Here is a 24,070-nt window from a genome sequence, read left to right on the forward strand (position 1 = left end):
AGCACCTGCTATACTTTATCTATTAGTGCTTCCTGTTGAAGCTGATTTATGGCTGAGGGCAGAAGGGCACAAAGTGGGACAGAGGGCATGAGTTAGGCAGAGGGCAGAAGGGCACAGAAACCAGTGGGGCAGAGGGCAAAAGGGCACAAACAAGAGTGGGGCAGAGGGCAAAAAGGCACTAAAACAAGTGGTACAGAGGGCAGAAGGGCATAAAAAATGAGAGGGTGGCAGTGATGAACTAGGCAAAAAAAAACGTGAACACGCAAATCGCCCCGCGAATACACAAAGTTCCCCGCGAACACCCGCGAAAACGTAAAAATAAAAAAAACGCAAATTTGCGCGAATTTGCGAATTTTGCAGATTGCAAATTCGCAAATCCGCACATTCGCGGATCGCAAATTCGCAAAATTCGCCCATGCTTAATTGTCTCTTGGCCCTGGTACCCAAGCCCAAAAAGAGGAACTTGTCCTACAAGTTTCTACAATTATTTTTAGTGTTGGCAAGGCGGCGCGTGGCTATAACTTGGATGGGGCAGAGAGCTCCTGAGATATCCCTCTGGCTAAAGGATGTTAGAGAGTGGTCCTTATGCTGAGGAGACGAATATGCAGCGCACGCGTCATGATGGGAAACTTCAGGATGACCTACTTGCCTGGAGGATGATGTGTGCAGAGGGGTTGTCGGATGATGACTCAGATGCCACTAGTGCCGAATTGTTCACCCCAAGGGGGTCTGGATCCGAAGAGGACGGGGAAGGAGACGGGTTGGAGGGCCCTGGCCCGGAGTAATGCCCTGCTGAGTGTGCACTAATGTTCCCTGTCGTACATATCTGTGATTTGTTTTGATTCCCGAATGATTACTTCCGAATGTGATGTCTGCACCTCTTCGGGCCTCACATGGATAGCCTGACTTTTACATGTACCTTAATATTGATGCCACGCACGGGGGGTTTGTTTGTTGTTCTATGTTAGACTGTGTTCTATTGAAAAGTATATCTATCCGGAGGGATAGGAGTAGGATTCCATGGAGGACATAGGAGAGAGCATATATGAAAATCAGCGGTTACAAGGATGTATGCATACTGTTTACAAACGGCTATGATTAATTGTGGCATGTACTGACTCTACGCCGCCCAACCTCCGGGATGTGGGCCCTTATGGCTGTGTCTTATCCTGAATGTTACATGTGGCTAATCTTTGCTCTCGGTCTCTCTGAGAGGCTATGCTGAACTGTGCCTTCTATGTTTTCCGCAATAAAAATATTTTTCAAAAAAAAATATATATTTGGTGTTAGGGGCTTGTGGGTAAAGCTAGTTAGTGTAGAATAGCATATTGGTTTGTTGTGGTAGCATAGTTTTGTGTCTGGTTGTGTTTTCTGGTTACGTAGTTAAGTACGGTAAACTTTAGTGCCATATGTTTAGAATAATTACTTTAATCATTATTTTTTATGATTTGTCCATAGTTTGCAAATGTGTTTTGTATTGTTTGTTATGTTTTTGGTGTCTATGTTATGTGAGAGTGGGTTTGTTGTGTTTTTTGTTCAGTGGAAATATATTCCTTATTAAGGTGTTGTATCATCCTCCCACTAAGTTGTTTGTATTGGCTTCATGGCCATTGTGCTCTCATAGACATTCTGCCATGGAATTTAAAACTTGGGGGCATATTAGCAAGAACCTTGTTAAAATTATAGCTGTTTTAGCGGCAGGAAACTGCAGACGGCGATAATGGGCTTGCTAATAGAATTCCAATAAAACCCCAGGTTAGATGTCCAGGACATCTAACCTGGGCTTCTATTGGAATTCTATAACGCGTATTAGCAAGCACATTATTGCAGTTTTTGCAGCAGTTTCCTGCCACTAAAACAGCGATAAGTTTAACAAGGTTCTTGTTAATATGCCCCTTGGTTTGGCACCTGTAGCCAGAACAGTGCAGTCTGCCAACACCAGTGCATTCAAAATAGTCCATTAGGGAACTACTTGTTTCTCATGGGTTTGGTAGTACGGGAAGCCTATATTTCGTTGTAGCTTTTAGCTACTTCTATGACTGGAACACATGCTTGAGCTGTTAAGGCTTTTTCATGACATGGGAATAGATGCTGATTGCTGCATATTCTTCACTTAGTTCAGATATTTGTTGGTGTCTCCAAATGCTTTGAATTAAATGGTAATAGCAGTTTGTACGGCTGCGTGAGGGTAGAAGTTTAAAATTTAATTTGTAATTTTTTGCTCGACCTCTATTATGAATTTTTGGGTATAGTAATTGTTTGTCTTTATTTTAATTTGGCTTAGAAATTTATAGTTGGCAGTGCTTTGCTTGTTGGGAAACAGAGCATGAACAATGAGTATATCACTGCTAGGATATTCACCATACATGGTCCAGATCTGTGGGAACGGTGGAAGGCAAGATTCATAATTGCCATTCACCATCTACATTTAAGTCTGGCTTAGTCTGAGGACAATAGCTTATTTTGATTATATATTATTACTCTCCTCTCATTATTTTTTATTGTCCTGCAGGAGGAAGGATTCTTTAGTGTGTATAGTGGTTAGATTTTCACAAATTTCTGTATCTTGACATCTCGTGGGGGCAGCAGGGATTTTTCTTGTTCATTTATTAGTTCACGCTATTAACCTTTAAATTCCGGATTCCGTCTGTTTGGCCTGTGAATTGTTCAGGAACTTTGGGCAGTATATTTCTAAGATTCTTGCTGTTGGTTCTTGGGAGGTGGTGCTTGTTTCTTTCAGGTCTTACAAAACATATATTATGTATAAAACTTTTGTATTTTGGGATGGGGATGCTTCCTAACATTAGTTGCAAAATCATTTCTAGGCGTAGACCTCCCATAATAAACATTTGTATATTATTAAGGGCATTTCCAATGTATAGTTGTGGTGCTTGAGCTCTCCTGGCTATATATAGATATATATATATCTATATATCTCTCTCTCTATATATATATATATATATATATATGTATATCCCATGCACAGTAATATGTGTTAGCCTTTCTGGGAGGTGATGTACTTATTTCTGGCATTGGTCCTGCAAAGTATATCTTTATTATTTTTCATTTAAAATGATTGCAATTTACAGTTAAGAGTTTTAAATGCATTTTCACTGTTTACATTTTATAGCTAGTAAGTACCTGCTGTCCTTTTTACTTACTGTTTTTTTTTCATTGCTGAGATTAGTTGCTATGTGATCAGGTTTTTTTTTGTCTTTTGAAAAGAGAAGGTTTGTTTTAGATTTACGTTTAAAACAATAGTTATGTTACCAGTAGGTGCATTTTGGTTGTTAGTTTATTTTTTTTACATCCAGAGGTTTTGAGGGGATGCCCCAGACTGTGCCAATGGACTACAGGTCCCAGATCCACACAGAGCAAAGTAGGAGGACGGCAAAGCCTGCACCTACATCCCACCAATAGAGATATAAAGCGCAGTGTGTTTACCCGTGATGTGAGACTCAGGGGGCCATGCCTGGGCCAAAGGGGGGCCCCTCTTGCACATGTCATTGACTGTAGGAGGCTGGGTAATCCCCTTAGGATCTGCATGCTGGGCTGTTTTGCTGCGTAATTTGATGACCTTGGCCTGTGCCTCCACCTTGGCCTCTGGCCAAAAGAGTTATAGTCGGACTTGCTAAATTAATCACTTTTTTAACCAACCATTGGCAAAAGGAAGCACACTTCCACTATGGCTAAGTCTACATCTCCCGCCATGACCCCTAATGCAGCCAAGAAATCCCATCTGACAATTATGAGGAACATCGAGAAGGAAATCCCCAGTACACGTGCAATCAATGACTGCCCCCTATTCCCATGGTCGACTTACATATACGGACTTAACAAAATCAACAGTGCCTGAACTGGTGGCTGGGGGATCATGCCCTGTATGTTTTCTGCCTGTTTGTTCCTTTCCACCTGACCCCAGGCTGCAACCACCAGCAAAGCGGATGAAGACGCCCGGGGATAACTTTCGAGTAATTGACTGTCATAGACCAGCTATGGATGCAGTATCACCTAATCCACTGGTGGCCTAGGCACTGCCCAGATCTAGTAGCAATAAGTTGAGAGTAAAACCATCTACATTACATATAGGAGATCTAAAATCTTTGGCCTATTCCGTCTAAGCCCTGTGAGGACCTTTTGGATAGCATTATCTCCAGGCTGACACTTGTGGAATGTATCACCTCCAGTTTTCTGGATCGTTTGAGTTATAATAAACCCACAGCTGCAAAGCAGCCAATATTGGAGCTTGTGAGGCTTCCAGTGAGTAGGCCATTACCTGATATTTCACACAGAGTGGAACGTCAACCCATACCTGAGATGAACATTGGAGTTTTAAACTCACTGCCAGTAAGCAATCGCTTGACAGATTGTATTAAGACAACTATTGCTGATGGTAGTAGAATCAACACCACTACACGTCCCCGTGTTATCCCCTTCTGTCAAAACCAAAAATTCAGCAGGGATGGCGGGTGGGGTTGGGAGACACTGGATCTACCCCCCCCTGCAGCTACACCATATGTTGTCATTGTAGCAAATGTGCCTATTTTGCATGGGGCTGAACCTGAATCTTGGCAAGCTCTGACAAACAAATCCCTAAATTGGCTGTATAGCAAAGCCAATGTAAGAGCTGTCCTTTTTCACAATTTTAAATTGGTTAGAAGTGTTAGATGGGTAGGAAAGGGTACAGAAAATCTTCCAGGGGACTGTGTTGGTTTGACTTATAAGTTCTTTAGTCTGTTGGACCCTATCTTTTTCGGAACCAGACCTCTTAAAGCTTTTTCACATCTAGGTAAAGTGCTTCCACTGGATATTTTTATCAGCCACCTCCTCCCTTTTGTTGCGCACAGTTTCAGCCGAATTCCCAACCAGTCATACCCTTTCACATACATTGCAGTACCAACCTCGAATCATTATAAAAGGCTCTCCTCCCTAGCTAGCATGGATTGGCTTGCACTTGACGGAATTAGCCCCCTCCTCAATCAAAACTGGTCCCAGCCAACATGGTATTCATAGTCCCTTCCGTGTATGTTCTCCGTCCTTGTACCTGGACACTTCTGTCCACTCTTCCCTCTGTGACTTCTCGCTCTGTCCCAAGATTTACCATGTAGTATCCTTTTCTGGAATGTGGCAGGGTTGCATGGGAAGGTTGATATCTCGGAATGGGTGAATTTTGCCATTAAGCTTCGGATCCCATGTCTACAGGAGACCTGGAGTATAAAACCTGTACCTATCAATGGATATAGGACCTTGTATGTGCCAGCGGTTCCTATGAAAATTGGAAGAGCAAAGGGTGATCTACTGTTTGCATTTCAAATGATTTTACATTCTGTAATGTATCCACTCTTGTAACCTCTCTTGATAAACATAACCACCTCGCCCGTATCCCAAGTTGTTTTGGATAGCTTTTACAACAATTCTCTGCTAAGTGAGCTTCCCAGTATTTTAGGACAGCTGGAGATGACCTGCAACAGACTTTACTACTATTTGAGGGGGGGGGGGAGATTTTAACATATACATATGCCCCTTGAGCAAGACATGTGGTATGACGGCTAAACATGGCGGCGCTTTATATAATTTCAAGCACTACTGCTATGGGGACAAATTAAATGATATACTATTTAAATATGATCTTGCTTTTAGTAATGAAATATGTGTCCCATATGCCAATTTTAAGTGCACCTTTAATGGTAGAGTGGAAAACATTATTATTGATTACATTGTATCGTCTCACAGGCATTCCTCTATGCTATCTAATTTCATTGCTCATTCCATTTCCGTGAGCAATCACTACTCTCAAAGTATAGACTTAAATCTTAGAACCTCGATCTCTCAAGCAATCCTGGCCAGACTTTACATTGTTGATAATGTTGAGATTGCAACATAAAATGGTCTCTCCCTTCGCTGGATATAGATAAAACCTGATGACTTTGTAGCTTGATTAATACCCTTACATACATGCGATAAAGGTCTGGACGACTTCATAACCTCTATGAACATTATTAAAGTTTTTCTTGAGATAACACAGGGGTTGAAGGAAAGCCTATCTTCCTTCAGGCGTCAGTCTTCAGGTAATAGACACAGAGTTGGTTTGACACAAACTACACTAAGGCACACAAACACTTGAAATAATCCCTACATAAAACCCCTAGGAACACTCAGGAAGTCCAGAAGAGAAGGGGTTTGCTATTAACTCAGGTGTTAGGTGCAGCCTGCTCTGTAGGTTTTCTGATTACATGGTCAGGGTCACTCATAGCTCTTATTTATAAAAAGAGTGACCATTCCTGCTACCACCTGATATAGCTGCTTTATTCCCTAGTGAAAGTGGTAGGGCAGATTATTCTGGGTAGACTGGAGGAGTAGTCTGCAAGTGACAAAATACTGTCAAACCTGCAATATGGTTTATGTAATGGTCTTGGAACAGTAGAACAGGGCCTTAATTTAAATTGTGCTATTTGGAAAATACACCCAAATTTAACGCTTGAATGTGTTTTCAGCTTTTTTTGATCAATCCTGCACTTTTTATTGCGTTAAAGTGTTCTAGTAGAGAGTGTGCTTATCTCCCCCAAGTTGGTAAAAGGCTGATCCAGTCCCTATAAAACAAGCACAATGTCATCCTTATGGCCCTTACCCCTCTACCCCTGGATCTGCAACTGCTACTTGCCTTTTTGTACACTGCGTGAAGGACCTGGGATTTTTAGGTACCCTCAATAAAACCTTCATAATGAAATGGAGGCAGAGAAAAATGAGTTGCTTTGATCTCACAATTGGGGATACTAAAATTAACTTCACCACCTAATTCTCCCATTTGGGCATTGTGTTTGATAGATGGGGTACCTGGAAACAAGCGATTACAACCAGGAAATTTCACTTGATGAGGACCATTAATGTGCTTCAGAATTTTGAAAGTAGATTAGGCAGGAAACCTCCCAAAGAATTGATAGCTATTGACAAGACATGGAGATCGATTTTGATGCTATTCGGAAGGGCCCCAAATTGGATTTGGGTTTGCCAAATCCAATTTGGAACCCTTGTTTACAACCAATGCGTACACATTTCCCAATGCCCGGAAATCGCTTGGGCTGCTGATTCTTTCCCGAAAGGCATTCGGACAGGCTGAGCCTTTCGGAGCCAAATCATACAGCTCTATGGAAACGGTTTCTGAGCGCGCAAGTACAATGACCGATTCAGACAGACGTTCCAATTCGGTGTGCCTGAAATAAAACGGCAGTCGGAATCTGTCTTTTTGGGGCTGGTTGCAGGCCCCCCTTCTCATGGGGCCTTCCGAATTGATCCCATGGGGTACCTAAGACACCCTCCTTTCAGGTCATGCATAGTGTGGCAGGCACCAAGGGGTGCCCGCCATAGGTAGCATGATTTTCCCCAGCCACCCCTTTCTTCAATGGGAACCAGTGTATTCGATCAGAACACAGGCTCTCATCAAAGTCAATAGGAGTCCAACTGAATTGTATCCGGAAGCATTCGGATGGATCGTAATCTGTCGGTCGGACTTGCAGAGCCCGAATCGCCCAGAAATTATTCAGAAACCAATTTGGTTGGCAGATTTTCCTAACAAGATAGTAATCGGCTGCTAAGTGTTGGTCAACTGCCCTATGTTTGGCAGGGGTTTTGGGGTACAGTGAGTGCCAATCCCTTCAAGTAGTGGAAGATTCCTTTTTAAGGCAATTTGTCACTCATAACTGGGCACCTCTATTATATCAGATGCTGCTGGATCACAATGACTTTTTCTCTGGCATCTGATTTGCCATAGGTGCAGCCAACTGCAGCTTGTGCTGATTGGTTGGAGGGATGCGGCTCCGCCCCCAATTTCACGCACATGTGCTTGGGGGCAGCATTTAGAAGGTATGTGTGTGTACCCGGCTGCGCAGCGGCCACGTGCAGTGGGGGTGCCGCTGGCGCGCCAAAGGCGTGCCAAAGACAGGCCCGTCTGCGACTAGAACAGGGGCATTTGATATCGTATACCACTCAATTTTAGTTCACCATCTTCTGGACATTGGGGCTGAGGGCACAGCCCTGGCTTGGCTGAAGTCATTTCTTCTTAAGCGCACACAAAGGGTGGCTCTACAACCATATCAGTCTGACCGTAAACACCTATGGTGCGGGGTGCCACAGGCGTCGGCCTTAAGCCCATTGCTGTTCAACATTTATTTGGCGCCTTTCTTTTCCCTGATAGCCTACTGGGGCGTGAAAGCGATTTCCTATGCTGAAGACACCCAGTTGGTATTTCCCTTTAATGATCAGTCAGAAGATTCTTTCAGGAGTTTTAAGAGCTGTCTGAGAGACATTGCTCATGGATGAATAACAACAAGCTTAAATTGAATAAGGATAAAACTGAAGTGGTTTTTTTTTGGCAAAGACCAGCCCCCTACGGCAAACCTCTGGCGGTTGGAGGAAAAGGGCATCCTACTCATTCTGGCTTGCAGCGCCAAAAGTCTTTGAGTGAAGTGACAGACTGATCTATCCTTTTCAGCCCAAATTAAGCAGGTGACAGCTGCCTGTTTTTGCAGGTTGAGAAACTTGCGAAAGTTTATTCACCTACTGCCAGAGACCTGTCATCGGATAGTAGTCCATGCCACAGTCACCCCACGCTTGGACTACGCAAACAGCCTCTATCTAGGTCTACCGGCGTACCTGATCAAGAAACTACAAATGGTTCAAAATGCGGCTGCGAGATTAAGCAGACCTGTCCCATTTCAGCCGCATATCGCTCTGCACATCAAAGAACTACATTGGTTACCAGTAGCCAATATAAACAAATTTTAAGGCCCTGACCTCAGCTTTTCCGGAAGTCCATGGTTTATGCCCCAGATATCAGCAACGGAGATTAGATGCGTAAAAGTAGACTCAGTCATTGAGGTCTAATTCTCAAAAACTGCTTTGCACCCCCGAGTAAAGAAAGCTCAGTTAGGTGGCCGATCGCTCATGTTCGGGGCGTCCATGGTATGGAATTCCCTGCCTAATGCCTTGCGCCAGATTGGCTGTGAATCTCAATTGAGGAAAGCAGCAAAAACATGGCTTTTTAACCTACCTTAATTCTCCTGGAATCCGGGCCTGTCAGGATTTTGTAGTCACCTGTTGCAATAGCGCCGGGACACCTCATTGGAGGTAGCTTTTCGCACTCTACAAATGGTTGTATTATTATTATTATTATTATTATTATTTGGACCTCAGAAGAGAGTAACTCAATCAGGAGATTATTGGTGATTGTTTTATTTAATCTTTTCCCCTCCAAATCCCGTTGCTGAACAATATTAAAAATCTTTGTTCTTATTTAGGACATCTCAAATACTTAAGTTTCCATAACTCATTGTTTCAAATTAGTAGAAACGATCTCAAACAGGCCTGTCTCCCTTTGTTTGAGGTCCTTTGTCTCATGTGTGAACTTGGTAAACCTAGTGTCCTCCATAATCAAGTAATGTTGATTATCCAATATATGCAATCTTATCTAGTCAATGTAGAGAACGCTAGACATAGATTTTTTCTCTCACTAGATGTCATACATGTTATCGACTGCTAACCTACCCGCCTGTTAAGGATCAGTCTAGGTCTCTCATTAAATATACTCGTGATAATGTGTCTGATTAACGTACTATGCATTTAGTGCTATTTTGTAAATACTATAAGACCTGAGGAAGAGAATTCTTTGCACTATATCGTCCTGCATATTTGTTTTTACAGTCACAGTCTACCCACCCCCCCTATTTGTTGTATCATGGCATCCTATTGTTTGGCAGTTTTCAATCAGAGAAAGTCTTTGCATAGTTGTAGACCAAGCACTTTTATGAATGTATTAAACATTTTGATTAAAGCTCAATTTTAATTTGATTGGATTTGAGTTGTTACTTATCTTTGCAGTTTGGTTTTGAAATTTGCTGTTTTGGAAGTTCATGTTCATGCTGACCTGGATGGGTCCTTATATGTAATCATGTCATGATCGGAACTATAACGAAAAAGATTTACTTTAAGTGATTTATTTTATGATAAGCAATAGAAAATACATTTTTTGTTAATGAGCTTAGTATATTTACTTTTGATGTAGCTGCTCTGTTTTCTGCTGGGCAGCTCCTGGAATTTTAATGTAGAGTCCGGCTGTGAAACACAACAAATGGAGGAGTGCCCCCTGTAGGCAATTCAAAGAAAGTCTCTGTGCCAAAAGCTTAAGGCTTAAACAAGCTATTGTGCCCAACCTTTACTTAGGACATAGCATATCCTTTTTGAAGACCCCTCACTCACCAACCTAGTTGGTGACATGCTTCATCATTGGGGTCCCACCCCGCTGGCCGAGTGCCCACATGGTGTGCTACGACACCTGACTACAGTGGAGCGGGTATTTTTCTTTTATATGTGGAGTGATAAAAAGGGGTGAAAGTGATTTGAAAAGGGGCCAGAACTACTCACTACAAGACTTTATTCCTGAGTGACTGGGCACCCTGATAAAAGAACTGTGACACCTATGTCTAATTATGTAGACTCCGGTGTATAAGACGTGTAGTGTTATTAAAATAGCGACGTGTGCTATGTGATTTAAAATTAAGGTCATAGGTCTACATGTTTCAACCTCTTGCGATTGTGCGTTTTCGTCAGGACCATCTAGACAAAGAATAAAAGACCTGGGTGGTACGCACACACTAAGGTGCATCCTGCCCTCAATCAGTGTAAATTTTGATGACACAAACTTGTGTCCCTTATCAAAAGTGTAATCTTCTCCCCACTCTGGAAGAAAAACTCATAGAGCGGTACTTGTCCGCTTCATGGGCGTCCGTATTCCAAAGGCGATGCTCGCGTAATTTGCGGCTTCTGCTCCTCGAACCAGAAACCTACTTTGTTCCATAGACGGTGCGCCCCGTGGGATTCCTGGTTAGGTGCAAGGGTGACTGTATGAGTTGATTGATGTTGTTTCTACATCTCTACTCGAGACATCTGCAGGTGCGTCTGGTCTAGTGGAGGGTGGGGGTCAACCAGTTGACCTTATTACAGTGTTTTTTCCCTGGTCGTTTCCTGAGGGGTGCCAGGGTGCTGGCGCAGTTGGAGATCCAACGGTGGAGGCTGCGCCCAATGGTGTTGACATCTGTAAGTGTTGGCGGAGTAGTGGTGCTGAGGGAGTTGACGAGAAGTTCTTCAGTGGCCTTGATCCAGCTGTGACAGGGTGATGATGGCGGTTGTGTATGGTGGGCGTGGTGAAAGCATGATGTATACAATGATGGTCATACCCAGAGAGTTCGGTGGTGTGTCTATAGTTGAAGTTCCCGCTGGTGGAAACGACGGACTCAAGTGTGTGTCCGGCTATGTGAGGTGTGCCGCAACAAGCTGCCTGAATCCGATGTTTTCGAGGTTACCCAGGAGGGAGGTGGTGTTCCAGTCACTGGGGTTGTCCAGGTGGAACTTGAGGTCTCCAAGTAGGATGTAGTCAGTGGATGGGAGAGCCTCAGGTGCGATATGTTCAACAATGGCATTAGTGAATGGGGGTTCATGGTCTGGCAGGCCTGTAGACAAGGGTGCTGTGAGGGGTGGTGTTGGGGTTGATCCAGATCTGGAAGTGGAGGTATTCCATGGTCTCTGTTGGTTCATTAGAGTGCATTGTCAGTCGGATTGTGCTTTTGTAGATGATGGCAACGCCTCCTCCCGGGCGGTCGGGTGATTTTGTAGCTATTGGGGATGGGGATGGTGATGTCTGGGCCAGAGCAGAGGTTGGTCCAGGTCTCCATGAAGAAGGCAATGTTTGAAGTAGTGGCATCATGGAGGTCCTAGATTTCAGTGGCATGTTTGTGGAGGGACCGCACTTGAGGAGGATGCAGTTGAGCTGGTTGAGTACGCTGCTGGTCGGCTGGGTGGCAAGAGGCGCTGGTGTACTGAGGTGGCAGGAGGTGCGTTAGCAGTTTCAGCAGGCACAGGGTGCAATGCTATTCTTTGGTGGTGCTAGATGGCAGGTGGTGTCGCGTCCAGGGTTGTGAACGAGGATGGTGCTGGCTTCGTAGCGGTGCAGTGTGCAAGAGGCAAGGTCCCTGGTGCTGGGTGGGGAACAGGGGTGGATGGCCACAGACGGGCTTGCCTTTGTGTTGCCTTCAGTGCACCAGTGGCACACCCGCTGTGCATGGCTGCACAGCGTCTGCCACTGAGTAGTGCTGCAGGGGAGATGAACAGTTGAGAGCTGGGAAACGAGGGAAAGGACTTGGGATTGCAACAAGGGAGAGGATAGGGAAAAAGGAACTGCAAATATGCACAGAAAAAACAAAGGCAAACAAAACAATGATAAAAAAGACAAAGGTAGAAAAGCAATGGAGAAGGGCAGAAAGATATACATGAACAGCAGAAAAGAGGGATAGGAGGGCAGTCAAGTTGCATAGCAGTGATGCTGTACCACTAGACCGCCAGGGAAGAGGCGCAGGCAGGAGCCTGCGGGTGGAAGAGGGACTTGAACACCTGACCTCCTGGACAGAGGAACCAGCAACAGCAGATGGGGACAGCAGCAGTAGCAACCAGATGGCGCAGCGCTGTGAGAAGAAGAAGTCTACTAAGGGGGTGCACCCCGTACACCCAAAAGCAAACTGACAGGGGGCAAGGAAAGGCATCACCACCTGGTTGTCTCTTCTGATCTAAAAGTGGTGACCAGATTCCATGTTCCCCAGTTACCAAGCGAGTAACAGCAGATTAAGTTGTATACCCAAGGGCAAAGGCCAGAACCGGCCCCCATGCCCCCGGCAGCCACTGCCACCAATTTATTATCTTAGCAACTTGAGCCAGTTAGTGGAGTCCCCCATCAGTCTTCTGCATTGCCCATGTTTATGTAGTTCAGCGGCAGTGCAGGGTTTGCTCAGGACATGTTGTGCGTCACCCACAGGAGCTTGGCTTGGGCCCGACTCACCCTCAGGCCTTCTCTGCTACGCTTCCCACCTTCTCCTCACATGGACATTCACACTGGTGCTCAAAGCACTGCACTCTCTCAAAATCTGTGACTCAGCCAGCAAGAGCCTCAGCCAGGTGGGATTTCACAAGCCTGGGTACTGCAGTCGCCACCAAGTCTGCTGGGTAACCTCCCGATGCAGGTGATGCAACAGTGCCCCCTTAGGCATGAAGTTGCAGCACACCCACAACACAAGTTTGGCGCAGATCATGGGCCTCACCCTCCACAGCATCCGGCCAGCGCAAAATCCTCCAGCCTGTGATGCAGAGAGGCATGACCCACCATTGGTAATCTCTTCTGTGCACCCAGGTCTAGTGGTGGTGCCTGGTATGCAATAGACACCTCCCTACACTGGTGCGCAAGAGCGCCTCTACCATTCAGAGCTTCAAAGTGCGCATGGGCAATCTTCTCACACAGGTCAGCAAAGTGTCTCCATGCAACCTGCCAGACTTTACTACCAGATAAGGGTGATCGCCGACACCTCAGTGTCTACCGCCATGACCCAGAAACTCCACAGTACCTATGGTTTCCACTCCGGGCCTCAGGGTTACAGGGACTGTCCCCCCTTTTAAGGTTTTGACTGCTATGGTGTGCATGGAGGGCTCTATGAAAAGTGATGCATCACTTTTTTTTCCAGCGATGCGCCTCATTTCATAGCTGTAGCCCTGAATCTGTATTTCCTCTTCCCCTGGTACTCTGGCTGGTCATCCTAGCTGTTGAAGGGCTTGGGGGGTGGTTGTTGATCTGTGCTGCACTTGACCCTGGTGAGAAACATCAATTACAATGCAGGCATTTTCAACACATCCTTTACAATGCAGTTGTCATTACAACGCATGTCATTACAACGCACACCATTTCAACGTATGAGCCATTATAACGCATGCCGTTACCATGCATTATGAGGTGAGTATTGGAGGTAAGTGTTTAATTTTATGGGGAGTATTTGAGGTAAGTTTGTATTATTTATGGGTGGTTGACTGTATTTACTTAATATTTGGCTATTATCTTAAATTATAGTAATTTCAAAATGATTACTAATATGTTTACTCAGGTATTAAGTTTAAGCCTTGAGTATTTATTTTCATTCTGTTTAGTTTTTAGTATTTTTAAAAATGAATATATATCTAACAAATTAATTAAAAGGGCTTTGCACCCATCCCCTAGGACGGGATGATTGGGAAACTGGGGCTTTGGGTGGGGGAGTGTACTAATACTCAGGTATTCATTTTAAGACGTGAGTATTAATTATTGTTTAGTTTACTTGTTAGTATTTAAAAAATATTTATAGAAATATTAAGACATAATTAAAAGTGCCCTGCACTTATTGTCTGGGATGGGATGCTTGGGAAATAGGGGTTTTGCGTGGGGTAGTGTATTAATACTTAGGCATTAATTTTAATACTTGAGTTTTAATAATTATTTATTTTAACTGTTAGAACATTTTTAAAATGAAATATTTTAACAAATTAATTAAGTGGGCTTGGCATTTATCCTCTGAGATGGGATGCATGGGAAACACTGGTTTTGGATGAGGCAGTGTATTAATAATCATGCATTAATTTTAATACCTGAGTATTAATTATTACTCAATTTATCATGTATTTAATTGTTACATTAGTATATGTTATTAAAATAAGTAAAAGGGATTGCCACCCATACCCTGGGATTTGATGCTAGGGAAACAGTGGTTTTGGGTGGGGGAGGGAATTAATACCCAGTTGGCAATATTAGTCCACTGGTAATATTTAATAAGTACTACTATTTGTAGAATAAAATTGGAAAAGAATATAAATAGAGAATAAAAAAAGATTTTGGGTCCCGTCCATTGAAATGGGATGGGGGAGTAAATATAGCTTATTGGTGGGGGAGTGATTTAATTTCCAGGTACAATTAAAAACACTCTGTAAAAAATTTACATTTATTTTGAAATTAATTAAAGGGAATCAACAATCCTAAAAAACTAAACATGCGTAAATGTGCAATATAAGTTTGCAAAAATAGACATAGAAAATGTTAAAAAAGTTATATTAAATATTATAAGAATTTACAAACAGAAGAAACACATTAAAAGTATTGTAGCAAACTGTATTACATTAAAAAAAATTAAAGACAGTTTTGAAAAATTATAAAGGTAATATTTTTTTTAAAATAAACATGTTCTTTACTGTATTGTAATGTATACTTTTTTTTAGGTTTTCCCACGCTTTCGCATTAGAATGAATGAGAGGAATTCTCCTTTTTTCCTTTTTACAAAAAGAGATGATGTTGCCGCTTGAACGTAAGTTTCATCATTGGGAAGAAGGTCGCAGTCAATATCGGAAGCAAGTAAGGGCTGTGTACAGGTAAGGCAAATTTAAATTATTAACAATAGATTAAGGGTAGCATAGTTTATTGTAAGGAGTGAGGAGGGAGTTAGTAAGAACTAGGCTATTTGTTTTTTGATAGTTTTGTACGGTTTAACCCAAAAAGTTGTTCCTATGTAGGTAGCAATTGTAGGCCCACGTCGTGTCGATTGCTTTTGTAACACATTTGGTATAAGAGAATAATTTTAAAAGAATGATTACATTTTCTTTTAAAAAATTTTTCATGAAAGCAATATTTTTTTTATTTTTTTGAAATTAAGGTATTGTACCCTTGTGGATTTTCAGAAGAAGGAAGGAACATAAACACAGATGGCATGGAGCGCATAATTACTTTTTAGGACAATTTAACATTTTTTCATTCATGATTTTTTAAATTAGGCTGGGTTTCGGTCAAGAGAGAATTGCAGTGATGGATTTCTTCTTGCAATTTTTGCCCAAAATCTTTTGTTTTTCGGGATTTTTCGCTAGATTTAAGTTGATAGTAGACTGCACGAAGGATTTCCTGTTGAGAGTTTTGCCAAAAATCTTTTAGTTTTACAGATGAGCATAGTACAGTTTTCAGCTCCTTTTCCACTGAAAAAATGTGCATTGCCTAACTGGGTCCATTTTGGTTAGTTTGACTTTGGATTTGGTTTGCATCACGGATTATGGATTATTTACTATGGATTAATGGACTGCACAAGACTCTTGGTGAAATATTGGGTTGTACGCAAATCCAAGAGTTGAAAAAAGAAGAAAACTGAAGGTAAGAAACCCAAATTTTCATTTATAATTTAAAAAAAAAAGAAAAATGCCAATTGAATTAGAGAAATTCATTTTCAAAACAGACAAGTAAGGTGGTTTAGGGGTTAGTGTAGATTAGAAATGAAGGATGTGTGCAATATTTTCTAGGTAGTCAGAAGCCACCATAAACAACATTTCTTTTGTTCTTTTTGAAATTCGTGGGTTTAGACTACCAGTCAATAATTGCCCAATTCTCATTTCTTGGAAACTTTGCTCCTTCTTCAAAATTTCTCTCAAATGATAGAAGTTAGGATGGGATTTACTTATTGATTTCTTGAAGGAATTGTGCCATCCCTCTAAGGCATTATATGTTTTTGCTCCTCCCTCTAAGCAGGTCATGCAGCAATTCCATCACTTTACAAGGAAACGTGGCTCCCCCCTGTGACCTGACCTGCTTAAATAGCCAATCCATGTGTTTTCAAAGTAATTTAGAAGGGGTGCCAATTTGTCCTTGTTTGCAGTAAAATAGTTAGATTCAATAATAAATGTGTAGTATTAATCTACACTGTCAGGAGGAACAAAGCAAAGTTCTGATAGTTTCTTCAATTCAAATTGAAGTTAACTGTTTGTTATACAATCCTCAACTAAGGATGTTTTTTGAATTTTTCTCCGATACGCCTGTGAAATGTGATAGAAAAACATCCTTGAATTTAGTTATGCATGTACATTTTGGTAATTGTGATAATCATAGGATATTCAAAGTCAATTAACACTTTTCTAGGACTTTTGTTCATGGTTTTAGCTTTTATCACTGACAAAAATTCAGTGTATGTTGAGGTTTGTTTATCAGGGAGGAAACTGTACACTAAGGGCACTACTGTGTGATTCATGTAGGCTATAACGCAGAGATGCGTCAGTTTCTTCTAAGTCTGCCCCTTAGTTTTTACTATGAAAAATCTACTTTTGCAAATAGCCTGCAATGAAAAACTTTATTCATTATTTACTAGAAAAAAAGTCATTTTCCTTTTGTTTGTGAGGATCTACATTTTTAATGCAATGTTCCTTTTTCCTTACAAATGTTTCTTAATTTGTGGTTTTTCATAATTTTTACCTTGTATAGTTTGGCTTCATCCATGTTGATGGGCTTGATTTGTTCTTTGTGGTTATGGGTGTGTTTCTCCACACGGGTGGGGTAATATGATTGTATCTGTAGAGAATTGTAAACAAATCACTGTTTTATTATATGCTTGAAAAAGAACAGAAATGAAAATATGAAATTTACTGTTTAAATATTCATTTTCAATTTAAGTTCATTACGTTTGCCCCCATCACCGTCACCACTTTCTCTGAGGCAGACACCTGTTGGAGTAGGAATATTACATTTGCCCCACAACCATCCAGCACTTTCCCTGAGGCTAGTGCCTGTCGGAGTAGGAATAGTAAATTTGCCCCGCCGTCATCCAGCATTTTCCATGAGATTAGCACCTGTTGAAGTGGGAGTAATAAATTTGCCCCACCACCATCCAGCACTTTCCCTGAGGCACACACCTGTTGGAGAAGGAATAGTACATTTCCCCCCACCAGCATCCAACAATTTTTTGGAGGCTAGCACCTGTCGGAATAGGAATAGTATTCTTGCCCCACCGCCATCCAGCACTTTCCCTGAGGAAAGCAACTGTCGGAGTATGAATAGTAAATTTTCCCTACCACCATCCAGGCTTTACCTGAGACAAACACTTGTTGATGTAGGAATAGTAAATTAGCCCCAACCACCATCCAGGACTTTTTCAGAAGCGAGCACCTGTTGGAATAGGAATAGTAAATGTGCCCCCCACCCCCATCCTGTACTTTCCCTGAGTCTAGCACCTGTCGGAGTATGAATAGTAAATTTGCCCAACCACCATCCAGCACTTTCCCTAAGGCAAACACTTGTTTGTGTAGGAATAGTAAAATGTGCCCCTTCACCGTCCAGCACTTTCCCTGAGGTTAGCACCTGTTGGAGTAGGAATAGTAAATTTACCCGACCACCATTCAGCACTTTTCCTGAGGCAAGCACCGGTTGAGTAGGAATAATACATTTGCCCCCACCACCATCCAGTACTTTCCCTCACCATCTTCCCTGAGGCAAATACACTGAGGTGTTAGAATAGTAGTTTTATACCATATCATGGACCTGTACCCGCTAATATATTTGTGTTATTAATAAAGTTTTTTTTATCAGATCATATTTTACAGTTTACTTACAGCTGTTTTTGTAAAGGGTTGTTTGTACAAGATTGGTAATTGGTGTTGCTGTATGTCCAATATCTGTTACATTTGAAAGGAACATTTTAATAATTTATTTTTTTGCTTTTGGGCTTTTTAATATAAATATTTTTTTTCATTTATTCACTTACTTTTCAAAGGAAAGATAATCTTAGGAATGCCTGCAGTAGACTGGGGGCTGTTTTTCAAATGGTGTAAATAAGTTATGAATATAAGTACTTGCAAATTTGGTGTAATCATTTGATAGGTGTTTACTTATAAACGTACACTTACTTCTGTCTGTAGATGGCACTGTTCAGCTAGAAAGTCATAACAATTATCCTGCTACTCCTGCTGCGTGTGGTCTCTATGGAAGTCAGGGTATTACTGAGCACAAAATGGTGGATGGTTTCTTTTATGCGTTTTTCGGGGGTAAACAGCAATTTAAATGATAATAAGCTTTGGAAACTATTTTTTCGCACGATCAAAACCTGACAGAATGTATATTTATTTTGTCGTGTATAAAAATGTTTGTTTGTACGTTACTTCTCAGAATATCAGCCATTTTGAGTAGATAGTGGGGCAGGGGCTGTAATAAAAATAGTTGAAGGACTACCGCTTTATGTGTTTCATGTTGATTGTATGTATATTCTCTTATTGTCTCTGACTGTGTATCTTATAAAAAATGCTGTAAATATATGTGCTAATTTCGCAGTTTTTTTTAACATATTTTTTGATTTCCATATTAATACCTAGGTATTTTATTGGCTAGGTAGTATAAAGATACCTGGGTATTAAAATTAATACCAGGGTATTCATACCCACCAAAAGCCCCTATTTCCCTTGCATCCCATCCAAGGGGATTTATACTAAAATGTAGACTTTAATAAATTTTTGTTATAAACAGTTAAAAATAATTATGCGTTGTAATGGTATGCATTGTAATAGTATGCATTGTAATGGACTGTGTTGCAATTGTAGTTTTAATATATCTCAATGAACATGCATTGTAATGGTTTTCACCTTGTAAAAACTGCGATGTAAAAGCATACGTTGAAATGTGTTGCATTGTATTTTTGTATATTCGACCCTGGCTGGTCCATTCTGCAATCCATATTTTTTTTTCCTATTTTTCATTGGAGGTGGACTTATAGGCAATTTCTGCCTCTAGAGGCAAAAAAGTCACATTGGGCTGACTAACGTCAGTTTTTTCTGCCGGTAATGGGCGTTTCGTCACTTTTAACTAGCTAAAGCAAAAAATGTTATCTCCCTGGCGCTACTGTTAGCAGCAATTTTCACTGTGGCTAGCTGTTACTATCGGCCTGTTGCGAAGTATTCTAAACACATCGCTAACCGGGCGATAGTTTTTGGTGATAGGCCATGTTAAAAAAACTGCTGCTCACTAAGGCTAATGCTAGTTAGCGGCAGTTTTTGTACATATACCTCTAAAACTGCCAAAAACATGGGGGTATATTTACAAGCCCTTTGCGCCACCGGTGAGTCACTTTTTTGACTCACTTTGGTGCAGTGTTCTGCTCCATAATTACAAGACCACGTAAAGCCACTGTGCATGGCTTTTCGTGGCCTTGTAAATACAGACACTCTTTATGCAGAAGAGGTGTAAGAAGGTGCAACGAGGAGAAACAATTATATTTCTCCTACTTTTTTCCTCTTTCCATACGTGCCGCATTCTGCAGCACACATAGAAAAAGGAAAACACCTCACCTTTTGTGCAGAAAATCAGGTGAGGTGTAATACTTCTTTTTTATCTAGACTAAAACACAGACACCCTTGCACCATTGCTCATGGGTGTCTGCGTGGGGCTTGGCAGCCAATTTTGAACCAGTGTAGGGGAAAGAATAGGGTTGCGACATATGAAACATCCCTGTGCTTTGAAAGTGATGCAGCACGGCACAGTCGAATGGCTGCATTACTTTCATGTAAATATGCCCCATGAAGTACAGTTATACGAACTGCATATGGGTGTTATTCAAACACATACATAAAGCCTATTAACGAAGCCTTTTCTTCTTTGCATTTTTTAAACTGCATTTTACAGTATGTAATTTGATATCCATGTTCTTTTTTTGTTAGTTTTCTGGAGCAACAGGCTTGTTTTATTAGGGAATTAATACATCTGCCAAGATAAAACACAAGAAAAAGAAAAACATGTTTTCTTGCTTTTTAATTTTTGGGGGGAATAAGTCCAAAGTGCAAATAAGTCCCTCGTACATTCTTTCTATTCCTAAGCACAGTGGGAGCTTCTATCCAGCTTACTTAGCTGGTTTGTACAAATGCATCTTGTCATCTTTCATAAATATGGCACTTGCCTTGAAAAATGCTTTAATATATTTATGTGATGTGCTTTCTCTGCAGTGCTCTCTTCCCCCCAGGGTCCACTCACTGTGAACTCATTTTTATTTTTACATATCTGCTTACAACAGCATTGCTTACAGTTCTGTGTTATGAAATGCGTTAGCCATGAATTGTCAAACTATGTTTAGCACAGATTACACTTAAAAAATTGTACTGAAAACAAAACACACCTGCTTCCTTGCTGTTAAGATTAACACAGTTCTTTATCATCTACTCAATTTTGGCAGAAGGTTTAGAAAATAGGTTCCACGTCCCAATCAGCAGCAGCCAGACATTTAATATATTCTTATGATCTATTTATAGGAGAACAGTACTTCAGCAGTGTTTAGATTTTTACAGCTGCAAGTTAGAACATGCATTATTTAGTACCTACCCAGCGTTGTCTGCATAGTATATATATGCAATATCATAATTAACGCGCCTCCAAAATGAGTAGCTTCCATGAACATTCTAGAAGACACGCGCTTAGAAATAGCAAAAGGTAAATTTTAATTTTAATCGATGTAAGGCATGTTTGTGCCTACACAACCCCCAGATGGACCCATCAAATTGCAAGTTTGAGGCCTAATAAGAGACGTTTGCGGTCACAAAGACCGAGAATCGGACTTTGCAGCCGCAAAGCACCTTTTACACGTTTACAGAACTCAGTCAGTAAAAGAGACTTTGGGGCTTATTTACAAGCCCATTCCACTGCCGGTGTGTCACTTTTATTGATGCACCGGGAGCGCAATGGCTTCCCCATATATACAAGGCCATGTAAAGTCATTCTGCTTGACTTTTCATGGCCTTGTGAATATGTTTCCCTTTCACGCATAAGTCTGCGTGAAAGGGACATTCCATGGCTGTTGCTCTGGATTTTCCCATGCAACATCGATAGAAATTGAGGCATTCCCAAATTTACAACATTTGGTAACCCTGGGAATTCGCAAGAATCCTACGCCTCCCCAGGAGAGAAATAATGAGTTGCAACGAGGAGAAATACTTTAATTTCTCCTCGTTTTTGACTTAGTGCTGCATTATGCTGCATGCAACGAAAGAGGAAAATGCCTTTAATGATTGTTTTGTGCAGTAAGGTTCCCTTCCTGCACAAAAACAATTGTCCCCTCAGGGAACGCACACTTGAAAAATGACGCAAGGGTGTCTGCGCTGGCATACAGCTGCTGTGTGTGCGCTGGTGCAGGTAAGAAGGACAGGAATACCCTGTCTTGTTACAGCGCATTCATTCACTTTTACTTTAATGCACTGCAGCGCAGCAGTAAAGTTTGCTGCGTCGACGTGCATCAAAATATTGTAAAAGTACAAGTGAAATAAAATTAATTAAAAAGAAAACACTCGAAAACTATAACATATAACTCTTTTCCATAAAATCACAGCTAAAAACAGCACATGCTGTGCTTTTGCCAATCCAATTAAAAAAGCCCAGACCAATAAAATAGACTTAAACAATAGTCATCATTTAAAAAGGTTTCCTTTGACATGATTCCACAGTATAATCGGTCCTTAAACCTTGAGCCATAAAGTGCAATCACACAGTCCTGTAAAACATGCCTCTTAGAGGGTGTAGGCATACCATGGTATACAAATGTCTTCCCAAAGGTCGTTCAGAAGTGCAGTAGTGCCAAGAAATTCCACTCAACCTTGGACAAAGGGGGAAGTACTAAATACAACTTACAGAACATTCATTAGGTTTGGAAAACAGTTGGACTGAGATTATGGTACCATAGAAATTCCTAGACAATGAAATTAAAGGATATCATGCAGAACATATCAAAGAGCCCTGGTATACAGTTGACTTACTAATAAAGTGCTTCGAGGGTGCAATATAAACCAAGAAAGAGCACCATACCTTAGGTATTTCAACCAGCATGCAAGACAATTCGTGGGTTTTAAAAACAGTTGCACTGAGTAATCAAAAAGTAGAGCTTACAACACAAAGAGCTAAACATTCCTGAACCACCATACATCAGAAATAGATTTGGCAGAACAAACACTTCTGAACTTTAGTCATGATGGTGCACCTATTCTTATTTTTAGAAATTGCCATATGAAGAGAGCCATAGTATGGCAGACCAGACGGCAGTCAAATTGTAGAAAAAAATGCAGCGCAGGTTTGTATTGTCTATAATCATACCTTTTAAGGAGTGATACCATATCCTAAAGACGCTGTAAAACAAACAGAGGAACACAATGTGCAAGGTGGTTTGAGCAGATATTACATCACATGGGCAAGGGTCTAACCCCTTCATGGAACGACACTTTTGGGATAACCCAACATAAAAGGCAAATAGTTAAAACGGAACCTGGTAAGAACAAAGGGGCTCATTACAATGGCGGGTGGGCATGAGTCCGCCCGCAATCATTGCAGTGTTTGGGATTTCCCACCAGTCTCACCACTGCAATTAAAATGCGCCCGCCAGTATGGCGGGCGCATCCCAGGCATTTAACATTGCGGATGGGGCTGCTGGCTGCAGAACCATACGCAATGTTAAAATGTGTATTGTGCATTTCCCTGCACTACGTGGCAGACACCATGTGGTCCCTGCCACGCAGTGCAGGGAAATGCAGGGGTGTACCATGCGTACACACCCAGTGCAGAAACACCTCCCCACAAAACAAGAGGGGCCTGCAATGGGCCCCCAAACCCAATTCCCACCAGCCTTTCCCTGGCGGTTCCCCGCCATGGAAAGGCTGGGTGAGGCTAGCATTGTGATCTGGTGAATGGTGCCTGCTAGGCACCGCCACCATTCACATGAATTTGTCCCCTCCGCAGGGAAATCGTGACAATTGCCTGTGGAAGAAGCGTGGCCGCGGTCTTTATCCCCGCCACACTTGCGGAATGATTCCCCTTGCCACTGTGATGTGGAGGGGGGAAATTGCCTGTCAGATGGCGGAGGGCCTGCCACTGTACGGCTGGCGGTGGTGGGACTCCCGCAATCCTAATCGGCCTCAAAGTGATGCTGCTGATTCCGGATGTCAGACAGATAAGGTTGCAAATCTACATAATAAGAAATTGAATTATAAGAGGTAACTGCAGATTTATTTTTAATAATCTCCAATCTTTTTGCCACAGCATTTGCCAAAAATGTTTGTTCCAGCTTTGACTTACTGCAGACCAAACAGGACTGTATTGATGAAAAAAAATCATCGAGCCCTAATTACTCCAAGGTCCGTTTGACATATGACAGCCAAAGTATTTCAAGAACTGCATTAATTTAAAGCAGCCCTCAAGTATTTTTTGATTTACTGTTACAGTCTCCCTTGCCCAAATTGAGTACCACAGCAAGAGTGGGGCTAGATTATTTTATCAATAATATAGAGAATATCTAGCTCATCATTGCAGACAGCATTAGGACAACTGCGTGGCACTGACAGAAGTTTTTTAATAAAAACATTCTCAGCAAATTGAATCTCACGGGTGGCAGCCATACCCACAGTCGTGTAGTTC

The sequence above is a fragment of the Lissotriton vulgaris genome, chromosome 8, assembly GCF_964263255.1.
Source record: "Lissotriton vulgaris chromosome 8, aLisVul1.2, whole genome shotgun sequence".
NCBI lineage: Eukaryota > Metazoa > Chordata > Amphibia > Caudata > Salamandridae > Lissotriton > Lissotriton vulgaris.